The sequence below is a fragment of the Marmota marmota genome, unplaced genomic scaffold (assembly GCF_001458135.2).
Source record: "Marmota marmota marmota unplaced genomic scaffold, marMar, whole genome shotgun sequence".
NCBI lineage: Eukaryota > Metazoa > Chordata > Mammalia > Rodentia > Sciuridae > Marmota > Marmota marmota.
In genome coordinates this window covers 1,487,259-1,500,386 of record NW_026000143.1, presented here as the reverse complement: position 1 = coordinate 1,500,386, position 13,128 = coordinate 1,487,259, and the positions used below count along the sequence as shown (strand labels likewise).

The 13,128-nt window shown below is 34.5% G+C and overlaps 1 pseudogene; it reads right to left on the bottom strand.

Annotated features, from left to right (window-relative positions):
• Positions 1-5,218: 5,218 nt before the first annotated feature.
• LOC107160086 lies at positions 5,219-11,290 on the bottom strand (annotated as a pseudogene).
• Positions 11,291-13,128: the final 1,838 nt, after the last annotated feature.

Sequence of the window (13,128 nt, the reverse complement as noted above, 5' to 3'; positions counted from 1 at the left end):
GTAACTGAACAGACACTTCACAGAAGAAATATAAACCATTAACAAATATATGAAAAAACATTCCACCTATCTAGCAATTAGGAAAATTTAAATCAAAATTACTTTAAGATTTGATCTCACTTCAGTCAGAATGGCAATCATTAATAATACAGGCAACAATAAATGTTGGTGAGGTTGTGGGGGAAAAGGAACACTCACACATTGCTCATGAGATTGACTCCAAATTGGTGCAACCACCATGGAAAGCAGTATGGAGATGTCTTGAAAAACCAGAATGGAACCATCATTTGACCCAGCTATCCCTCTCTTCGGACTATACCTAAAGGAATTAAAAACAGCATACTACAGGGACACAGCCGCACCAATGTTTATAACAGCACAATTCACAATAGATAAACCATAGAACCAAACTATGTTTCCTTCAACAGATGAATGGATAAATAAAATGTGATATATATAATTTCCCCCACCAATGGAATATTACTTAGGTTTAAAGATGAATGAAACTATGCCATTTGGTGGTAAAAGGATAGAGTTGAAGAATATCATGCTAAGTGAAATAAGCCCCCCCACACACACACACACAAACACAAAGGCCAAATGTTCTCTCCAATAAGTGTATGCTAATTCACAATGGGGGTGGGGAAGAATAGTTATTCAGATTAAGTAGAGAGGAGTGCAGGGAGGGGAGGGAATATGGGGATAGAAATGATAGTAGAATGAAACAGACATAACATATAATACATAATATATATAGATGCTAAAGCACTCAACAAGGGAGGGGGAGAGAATAGAAATTCAGTGGATTAGACAAAGTTGGATTGAAGGGAAGAAAAGGGAAATAGGAGTACAAATGACAGTAGAATGAATCAGACACAACTTTTCTGTGTTCATATATAACTACACCACCAGGGAAGGTCCACACCATGTACACCTCAAGAATGAAATGCTAACTAAAATGAGTTTTACTCCATGTATAATATGTCAAAATTTGCTCTACTATCATGTATACCTAAAAAGAGTAAGAAATTTTAAAAATGACAAGGGAAAATTTGTATACCAAGAAGGTTTGTGAGTTAAAAACTCTTCAATGAATGGTAATGTCATTAAGGGTAAATAAAAGTATAAAAGAGTTCCTTGAGCCCATAAAAAATAATAATGGTAAATAGAGTTGCCCAAGTCAGTCTGCCCAACTAGCTATAATCACAAAATTTTTGGTTTACAACTCTTTTCTATTTGTTTTACAAAGCAGCACAAGAACAATACTTACAAGTTGAGCAGAGAGGAAACATTACATAGCAGTGTTATGAATACTATGAATATTGCTGTGGGCACTCAAAGAAAGCATTCTCAATTTCCTCCCCCATACAATAAAAAATCATGCAGTTGAAAGATACACTACTTACTGATTAGATAACACATACATGTGTTTGTGACATTCAGTATGTGGGCAGCTGCTCAACTTGGCAGGTCAGATCCAATAGATAAGGAAGACACTCTCTTCACACAAGACAGTGTTTCTTTGAGTAATACTATGAAAGCAAGAGAGAAAGCAAAAGTGAAAGACACAGGCAACTGTATTGCCAGACTAGGAAAACCCCAACACTGAACCTATGTACTAAGGAGTCCAAACAGCTTTTCAGGGTCCTGACTGGGAAGTCCTGGGCAGAGCATCCTCTCCACAGGTGAGAGTCTGAAGTCTTGTTCTACCTTGTATTGAAAGTGAGGCTGAATAAATACAAGTTAGAACAAAGAAAACTTCATTCTAACATCTTGCATGACCTGGTGATCCCCTGAAGAACACCAAGTCCTCCCAAGAACAGGTCAGATCCTAGAGGAGGGAGTGATAGCCTTGAGATGACTAAATAAATTGGGGTTCCAATGAGTGAGCCACCCAGCCAGATGCATTGAGAAATCAGCATTCTTTAGCTGTTTCATCAAAGATTGCAGACATCATTCAATCAAGAAAAGGGAAGATCTTTAATATTTTCCTTAGACCTCTAGGACTGAATCTTCCCTCCTGGCCTTATAAATAGTTTAAACTCTCATATGTAAAATGAAGCCAGTTTTCTGCATAAAATAATGTGGAGATAAGCATGAAACCTAAATATTTACACTTTGGAATAAAGAATGGTGTGAATATTATTCTCCTAGAACTTATCATTATATTTCAATATTTATTTTCCCAAATAAAATGAAATGTTTGTGGGTGGTGTTTTGTTGACCTAAAAGGCTCACATATGAAGAGAATATTGTGTTTTCACTTTGTGAACAGGACTTGTAGATGAGAGTCTAGAGGTTTATTTCAATCCAAATTGTGTTTCTCTCTCTGTGGTGTCATGGGCTCTTGGAGCTGTAAGATCTGAGGAGGGACAGGGTTAGTTTATAGCATCTTATAATTATTAGGTTGCACAGAGTTCTGGGAGACCATGACACATGCTATCTATCATATAATCCAATAAATATAACAAACATTATATTGTAAGTTAGTAAGTAGAACCAAAAGTTCTACAAAATCAAAATATATAATGAAATAAAAAATATGGGGCATAAATGCTCCTATAGTATGTCTTTTTCTTTTTACAGTCATCATTTTACATGTTTCTAGTTACACTTTTCTACTGGATATCCAAAACTAAAGAAGTGGTTCCAAATTGTGATGTTTTTCCTACACTAGAGGTGAGTATAGTCACCTCAGAGATGAACGTCATAGAATTCATGAGGAACTGCATGATTTCTTCAGTCCAAGAGTCAGGATGGGCCTATGGACCATGTGGACTCCAGGGAAACATTAAGACTATTTCCCCCTTCAGCAACCCTCCTTTATTGCCTGAATACACACGTTGGCTCCTAATCTCTTGGGTCTTTCTCCTCTCCCTGATTGGGAGCTCTTATAACTCTCCGGAGTTGTAGATCCCTTAGGGTGTACTGCTACTCTATAAGGTGAAATATTAAACTCATAATTCAAACTAGGGATATCTGGGCATTATTTTAGTATCCATAGGTCTTTCCTATAACTCTTAATTTTCCCATAATTACAAACAAGAGAGTATATAATTTACATAAATAATATTCTCCAAATAACACTTGATTAAACATATGAAATAATTAATGGAGACGTTATAGCATTATTTACCCAATAGAATGGTTTACTATTGCATCGATCCATTAGCAAAGTGAATAGTGGGAGATGTGTGACCTAATATCATTAAATGCATGACAAGGTTAACATTAAGAAATTCACACTTTATTTAGTAACAAATTGCATCTGTAATGAAATATAAGTAAAAATGCTCTGTAAAACGGGCATGGTGGACCATGTCATGACCCTAGGGACGTGAGAAGCTTTGCAAGTTCAAAGTCAGGCTCCATAACTTAGTGAGGCCCTATACAACTTAGCAAAACCTCTCTCTAAATAAAAAAGAAAAAAAAATCTGAGGATGTGGTTTACTGATTAAGTGCCCCTAAGTTTAAGAGGCTCTTAAAAATTTAAATTTTAAATTTCATATAAATCTTAAGAGACTTCTGAAATAATCAACTCTGAGTATTATTATTTCACCAGTTGTGAAAAATGAGACTCTTTAGTAATTGTTGATTTATACTAAAATTATATCCTTTTAGGGATGCACAATTCTATACTTGTATTTCCTTATTTCTACAATATCAGCTAAAGATGTTAAGAAAATTTTCAGCAAATGTCAAAAGCAATTACCCATTTTCTACATTTAAATGATTTTTTTTCCACCTAGGTCCCAAATACTTCAAGGGATGGGCTCTAGATAAGAAACTTACTACCATCTTTATATTTGTCAAGGTGTTTTTGTAAATATTTTGCTGTTATCTAAGGGTACACACTTTGGACAAATGCTACTCCACATTTGCTACAGATATGAGGTCAGAAATTTTAAAATGTCGGAAATTTGAATACAGTCTTGGACACATTCTTTGGGTTTATATGCTATAAATCCTCCAGTGTTTTAAAAATATTTGATCAATGGCCAAAAGCTTTGCAAAAATTTGTCCGCATGTCCTCTCACTCGTATGAATTCTGAGGTGCTGAGTAGGGTGTGAACAACTATTGGAGACTCTGTCACCTATTTTACATTTATATAATTTCTGTGATATCATATCTCTGGTGTGAAATAGTGATGAACTACTGTGAAATAAGGGTTGATTCATCCTTAAAGACACTGATGCAATGTTTTCTGCCACAGTCTGGCTGGGCACAAAATAACCAGGGGGTGACGAACAACTTGTGTACATTGATACGCAGGAGTGGGAGCCTGAGGCAGCAGGATAATGTTTAAATATATTACCTTATGGAACTTAATAAGTAAAGAGTACTTGATTTTATATTTAGTGGTTGATATTTTAACACTTTAGCTTTGTAAATTAATCAGATGTCTGTAAAAACCAAGATCTTAGACAAGTGTAGTAAACAGAACTAGCCATCTCTTTCTTGTTGAAGAAAAATCTTTCTACAGGATCGCATGATGGTGCCATTGTGATATTTTTAACAACTCCTCTTTAAAAAGCCATGGGCTACAGTTTTGTATTGTATCAACATATGCCCTAACTGTTCTTGGTCTTACTGGGGTGCCTCCTTCCTCTAACAATTTCTCTTCCTCAGAGGTGAACAACTTCAAACCTTGAGTCAACCATTTTCCCCAGTTTGCCTGAGAAAGTTCTAGGAACAGGCAACTTGAAATAAATACAAAATAAATCAAAACAACAACACATTGTGTTTTGAAATGGTCACCAATTCTTTCGTTCTTCCTCAGGGACGAGCAATTTCACTTACCTCCAAGCTTTAGACATTCCCCGTACGGGCCACCAAAATGCCGCAGTCTGGGTGGGCACAAAATCACGAGCCACTCACAGCCTTGTAGATTCAAACAGCAATTCTTTATTCCCGAACTCTCACCGGCACTCTACACGCATGTTCTGGAAAAATCTACACTTCCACCTGGCTCTGCATCCCAAATACTCTCTGAATCCCATGAGAACTCAACAGGAACTCAAGGAGCAGGCGCATGAGGCAGCAGGATCCACCCTATTCCCAGCAGGATCCACCCTAAACCTGTAGCCACCCTAATTCAGCAGGATCCTCCCTAAACCAGGAGCCACCCTAATCCAGCAGGATACACCCTAAACCTGGAGCCGCCCTAATTCCTGAGCAGGGTCACCTTTCAAAAAACTCTCAAACATTCATGCAATGTCACTGCAAATGACCTGGGTCCAAGGCAAGCCCATTTCCACAATGGAGAGTCCTCCCTCTAAGCAACATTGGGTAGGCTGACAAGGAAATTGCCATGCATCATTCCTACTTGGCTATGGCCCTCAGCAGTTTTGATTGTAAAACTTCTCTCTAGTATAAAATCTATAATGTTTAGTAAGATGTGATCTTCAGTTTTTAAAAGGTTTGCCATTCTTCACATTTATAGGACTTCTATCTACTATGGGTTCTCTGGTGTCGAGCAAGTGATGATTGTTGATTAAAATCTTTGCCACATTCTCTACATTTGTAAGGCTTCTCTCCAGTGTTGATTCTCAGGTGCTGAGTAAGTATTATTTTTTGATTAAAACTTTTGCCACATTCTTTACATTTGTAGGGCTTCTCTCCAGTGTGGATTTGCTGGTGCTGAGTAAGTGACGATTTTTGACTGAAACTCTTGCCACACAATTTACATTTGTAGGGCTTCTCTCCAGTATGAATCCTGTTGTGGCAATATAGATGTGAGTTTGTATTAAAACTCTTGCCACACACTTTACATTTGTAGGGCTTCTCTTCAGTATGAATACTTTTGTGCCAATTATGCTGTGAGATGCTATTAAAAGCTTTGCCACACTCTTTACACTTCTAGGGCTTCTCTCCAGTGTGGATTCGCTGGTGCTGAGTAAGTGATGATTTTTGACTAAAACTCTTGCCACACACGTTACATTTGTAGGGCTTCTCTCCAGCATGAATCCTGTTGTGGCAATCAACCTGTGAGTTTGTTTTAAAATTTTTGCCACATACTTTACATTTGATGGGCTTCTTTCCAGTATGAATTCTCTGGTAATTTTTAAGGCTTGGTTTTTGACTGAAACCTTTGCAAAATTGTTTACATATGTAGGGCATCACTCCAGTGTGTGTCCACTGGTGACAAATAAGATTGGAGCTTTTATTAGAAGTTTTGTCACATTCTTTGCATTTGCATGGCATATCTCCTGTATGAACACTGTGATGCTGAGTAAAGTTTTTGAGTGTGTTGCATTCTTCACATTTGTAGGTCTTCCCTGCAGAATAAATTTTTGGTGTTGAGTAAGAGTTGATAATTTTTTAAAGCTTTGCCACACTTTTTACATTTACAGGTCTTTTATTCAGTATAAATCCTCTGATGCTTAACAAGTTGTAATGTTTCACTAAAAGTTTTTCCACATTCTTTAAATTTATAGGGTTTATCACTGTCATGGTATCTACTGTGTTTAGAAGATGTTGAGCAAGCCGATGCTTTGATATTTTCTTTAAAAGCATAGGGCTCTCATTCTCTATAAATTCTCTTGTATTGAGCAAGCTCTGCACTGTGATTAAGAGCCCTTTCACATACCTTACACTTGCAAGTTTTGTCTTGACTATGAATATTTGGATGAGTAATAGTTTTTGAGCACTGAAGCAAGACTTTCCCACATTTACCATCTTGGTAAATTTTTTTTAGAAAATTACTAGGAGTTTCTCTATATTCATAATTTTTATCACCAATGTAAATACACTGGTAATTACTCAGGGTACATACATGGCTAATGGTGTTACAGTTGACTAAGTGCACTATATAGCATTATCTATATAGTGCACTTTCCAGAAATCTGTATCAGAATTGTCATTGAGCAATAGTGGGGAAGTAGAAACCTTTCTACAATTCTTAATATTGTCCATTTGTTTTGTTGCAGAAAAAAATGGACATTTTTAAAAGAAACTCTCAAAAGAATCACTTTTAGAAATTTGTCTTAAATATTGTCTCTGTGCAAATGTTTGATGGGAAGTTTAACTCAGTGCTACATTTATAATTGGCTAAGTTAAAAACTTATGCATGGACCAGATATCTTTTCAAATTTTCCACATTTCCTTTCAGAGAAAATATAGTCATCAAAAATGGCTGTGGATATATTCTTAAACACACATATATACAGCTCCTTAATACTAATTGGAATAGATTAAATAATTTTTCAGATATTAATTGTTTATGGTGTATTTTGGCCATAAAATTTTTATCACAAATACAGACTACTAATTGGTTTTGTCCATTATAATACGATTTTTGAACTTTACTCTCACCTATATTTTCCCATTGTTTCCTTAGTTGTAAATAGTCAAGGTCACATTTTCCATATCTTCTCTCTCTCTCTTTTATTCCCTGCTCTGGTAAAATTTCTCCAGGATGATAAGAAGTCATGGCTGAAATAAATAAAAAACAATCATGTTTACTTACTGTACTGGGCTGAGTATATTTTGCAAACATAGGAAACTACAGCAATTAAGGAACATCAGCAGGGGAGTGGATTATTAAATCCAAGTCCATCGTTATGGCAGAAATATATATGAATCAAAGAAAAATGTACACAGAAAAATACTTTGAGAATTTTCAAATCATCTTACTGTTCACAGTATCCAAGATGAGTACATTACTGTGAAGAGTAATACAGTAGAGGAAAATACATTGTGTTACACAAAGCCTTTCCTCCTTCACAATATATTTTAAAAATTTACCAACTTTTTTCTGCATCATTAAAAAGAATATGAAACATGCAAATATTTGGGGACTGTTCAAAAAGGGGTTCCTACTTACCACCAGAAAAAACATGGCTTAGTCAACTGTAAGAAAAGTTATGAATTAATCCAAGGGAAGAGTAAATTATCATTTAAAAGAAGTTTACTGAACTAAACCAACACACAAAAACAGAATAAAAATTAGTCAAGAATTGTTAATAGTAATAAGCAGAAAATGTGTGTTGAAAGAATTTCTTTAGAAAATGTCTGAAAGTGTCAAGGGTGGTTGTACACAGCAACATAGGAGGTTGAGCCAGAAGGATCAAAATTTCAAGGCCAGCCAAAGTAAAATGAAAAAAAAAATGAACAGTGGCAAATAATCCTTAAGTTCTCTCTCTAGTACTAATAAACACATCTCAGAAAATAGGAAAAATAAAACATCCAAGCAACTCAATTATCACCAAGTTGTAAAGACTCAAAGCAGGTATTAAACTAAGTTTTTAAACTCAGAATATTGAGAGCATCCAAGAGAAAAATATGGGTCACCTAGAAATGTGTAATTATATAATTGTGAAATCCTTAGTTGAAACTTCACAACACAGAAAGGAATTCAAGGCTATTTTCAAAAAATGAAAGAATAAAATTATCAACCAAGAAATTATATTCACAGCTACTATATTTCAAAAGAGAAGGAAAATGATGACTTTAAAGATATAAAAATGCACACACTATTCATCAACACTAGCTGTTTTCCACAAAGTACTAAAGGTAATTCTTCATACTAAAATGTAAGTGTGCACAGCAACACAAGTCATATGAAATTTTAAACATGTCTTGCCACAAACAATTCTATTGTATTGTAATGATGGGTCACAAAATACGTAATTTTGCAATAGAATTTGAAAGACAAAAGCCTAAAAACAAAACTGTAAATAGGCATATATATCTGTAACAATAACATGATTTTGAAAGGACACATAAATATATTCAATTTTTTAATAAAGTGAAGTCAAGTTTTAACTCATACAAAGTATGTGAAGGAGATAACTCAGTTTTTAGATTGTTTTTTTTTTTTGACAAATGCAAGATTACAAAATTCTGATCAAAACAAACCTTGGCTATCTGAATTAACTCTAAAAATTACAACTGTTGGTAGTCCGCAGGATACTCTAAATCTAAAAACACAAACATACACGGAAAGCAAGAGGATATAAGAAGGACACATACAAAGGTGACCGAACACAATCTGGCCTTCTAAATTATTGTACACAAAACATAGTTTAAGACAGTAATAGGACATAGAAGACGTTTTAAATTTAAAAATAACTTTTGAAAAGAGGCAAAATAGAGAAAAGGAACCTTTCCCTAGGTTCTGAATTAAGAGTAAATACATTCACAACAAACATCCTACTTTCCAAACACACAAAGAAAACACATGAGAGAGTTGAATGAAAACCAAGAATCACTGTCATACTAGGAGACATCAATCCCCACTTACTGAAAAGGGAAATACAGTGAAGCAAAATGGTAATTGCAAAGCATAAGACTTTGAAAATATTTTGAAACTATTGTAGACCTATAGAATCCCTGTTCTTAATCACAAATGGGATATTATGCTGGATAGACCAATTTTATGTATTAAAAAAAGGTTAATAAATATTTAAGTGATAGTTATTTTTTAACCAATATGGAATAAATATTTGAAGTCAAAAGTGGTAGGGATTTTCAAAAATCACTCAATATGTGTCAGTTGATTGAACACTCTTGGGCATGCTGTTGTTCAAAAATTGAAAGATAAAAATTAAAAGATGTTTATACTACTTAAAGTTAACTAGAGGCTCCAGGTAATATTCATTAAACTCGCATTGTTAAAAAGGTTTTGGGGGTTTTTTTTGCAGAGAAATCTGTTAAATTATATGAATATCCCCAAAAATACAAATAAGAAGACTTTTCCCTGCTAAACAATATGCTAAAAGTTACAGCATTCAATTGTAAATGCAGACATGGAGTTAGGTAAACGGAGTTCTTAGTGAGTGTGGCAATAAGCCCTCACATCAATAGCAAATTAAAAACATTACACATCAGTGTTGTTACAATGTTATTCAACAGAGCCATCATGGGGGATGCAAACCAAATATCCCTTGAAAAGAATGGATGAGCCAATTTGAAATAGAGAAACAATAAAACTTTGAAGTCAAGGAATTTATTCTAATTATATATTTTACAAAATGTATGTACACTACGTTAACTGAAATGTCACAGAAAGAATACTGCAGAATTCTAGAACATGACATCTCTAAACTAAAGAAGCAGGTTTCTGAACAAAAGAGAATGGTTTTGTGATGGGGAGACAGAAATCAGCCCTTGCTTCCTAGGCATTTTTTTTTTTTTTTGAGATGCAAACTTTTTAGAGATATATTGCATAACAATTTGAATTAATGTTACTGAACTGTATATTTAAAATTTTGGAGGCAGTAAGTTTTATTTTGTAGTTTTGATTATAATAAAAATTACAAAATTTCATAAAAGAGAATTGCAACATTTCTCAAAAAGCTACATTTAAAATAATGCCTTTATTATTTATTAAGGTCTTTATCCTATAAAAAAGAACAAACTAATCAATATACAAATGATGACCATGCATGTAATCTTAGGTATTAGGAAGTCAGAGGCAGAAGAATTGCAAATTCAAGACATCCTCAATAACTTAGTGAGAACCTCTCTCCAAATATGAATGAAAAAGAGCTTGGGGTGTAGTTCAGCATTTGAGTATCACTGCCATCAATCCCATTACATTTACATATAGAAAACTTCAATTTCTAAGTACATGGGCAGAATGAAAAGCCAATCAAGATAAAATACAAAAGTCATAGACAAAAGAGGCTTAATATTTATACAAGCAAAAGCATATATAATATGATTGGCAATACAAACCAGAGTCATGCATACCTTAATTTGTAAAGCAATTAACTGATATGAGGAAACCCCATCTATAACATGGAACCCTCTGTACACAATTAAAAACATATTGAAAAAATTAACCAACCAAATTGTAAATATCCACAGATGTATTATTTTACGAATCCTCTTATTCAACTACAACTTACACCATCTCTCAGAAGAGCAGTCTTTGTCCATCTGACATTCATTCCATGGCAGATAATTTCACAGAAAATCCATTACACGTATTCAGAAAGAACTCTGATAAGGAAATTTTAGTGAAAAAAAATGTACAAATAAGATTAGAGAAACTGACTTATGATAGTAATGTATTACAATGGGTTGACCTAGAGGTCTTGAGAAATGTGCAAAAAATTCCTGCAAATAATGCAAGAAGGGTTGGAGTTGTAGACTAGTGGTAGAGTGCTTGCCTAGCATGTATGAGGCCCTGGGTTTGATCCTCAGCACCATATATGAATAAATGGGAAATTCATTAACAACTAAAAAATATCTTTAAAAATTATGGAAGAGCTGTCACATAATATCGACACTCACAAGGCAAGGGGAGTGTTTTGTTGTTTATTTGCATGTATGGAGACATTACTGGAGGAAAAGCTGGAGACTAGATTATTTGAAAGCACAAAACATAGGACAGGTTCTTCTATGTTAACAAGAGAAAGAAATCAAGGCTTCTCAAAAATCTTTTCTGTTGGGTAACTTCTCAATCAACCTTTTTGAATTTAGGCTTCCTCCTTTACCTCAACTATGTCCTCTGCTATATGTGGGCCACAGGATTTGACATCACTGCATTCCTCTAAGGAAACCATATGTCAAGTGAAGGATGTACATCATGCCAACAAAGGAAAACATTAAGGATGAAAAGAAACATCATTAACATTTTTTTGTCAGCACCAAGAACTACCCCATCTTCTTTATTGATAGCATAAATGTGAAACTCATTCTTGTGGAGAAGTTCCCAAAATATATACTTCAAGGGAAGAAAATTAAATAATGATAATTAGGAATTTTGAAGGAAAGTTATGCTCACCCACAAAGAGCAGGTTGCTGTAGGTCTCCAACATCACTTCTCTATATAAATTCTGCTGAGCAGGATCCAGGCATTCCCATTCCTCCTCAGAGAAATTAATGGCCACATCCCCGAATGTCAATAGCTCCTGAAATAAAAATTGGTAGATCAATAGCACATGGACCAAACCATTATTCAGTTTTTAGTTTGAATTAAGAGTTAGTAGAACCGACTGTCATGTAGGAGAGTGACTTTAATTATGTAAAAATATACTTTCCATTATCGTTCCATTATCTAATTCAGAGGAAAATACATAAGTCCAAAACAGTGTGTGTGTGTGTGTGTGTGTGTGTGTATTCCATATCAGAGTGAATTGAAGGATATATACCATAATCCAAGCGCTGAATAAAAGCCCAACTCCTAACTTTTCTGCTATCAGTGAATGTGAAATTTGGTGGACATTACAGATGCAAATCAGACTCATCAAACATATTCTCATAAGGAGATTGTGCCCAAGGGAGACAAAAAGAGTGGTAAAAAAGCTTTGAAAACAGTCTGGTTCCTATTCTCTCTGCTTTATATCCATGAGATAGATTGAGCTCCCAAAACAATTAGCTTCAAGTATCATCCATGACACATTCCCAATGTGTAAAATATTCATATAATATTAACGTTTGGAGACATGTAAAGTGACGCTTCCACCTCGTGAAAAGGCAAACTTGAAATATTTCAAATTCTATAAGCAGTTCAAAGAGTGAATAAGATTGGTACAATAGAGGCCCAGACAACAGCACATATGGGTTCAAAACACTGAGGCAAAGAAATGGTCTTAATAAAAGAAAAAATACCTTTTGATGTAATTGTAATGGAGAAATAATAATAACAATAAGTTACTTAAAACTCATACAACCAAGGAAATATAACCAAGGAAAATGATGGCTTTTAGAAATATATAACAAAATTATTAGTGATAAAAGAGGCACAGGACTGTCATCATCTGTGTGTGCAAAATGAAGATGAGATCAGTAAGACACACCAGAAGTATTCCACGTGGGAACTCTACGTGTGGAGGGATCCCAATTACTTAAACATAGCTACTTTATTGGAAGAATTACCTTGAAATCAGAGCAGAATCACCACTTCCATACAAATAACCAATTAAAAATCTTCAATAGTAGAATATTTAAATACTTGAGCCAAAGGGAATTGTATGGTATCAAGATTTTGTGAAAGGAACAACAAGACAAATCTGGTTAGTAGATGATTATAGTCACTGTTCACAAAATGCAAAAAAAAATCCTGACATGTTAGAATAAATATTTTTTCCAAACTGTGGAGCATTCTCACTGTAACACTATAGCCTTCTGTGGCTCATTCCTAACTAGTGAGTGAGGTAATTCTGGACAGGTAAGAA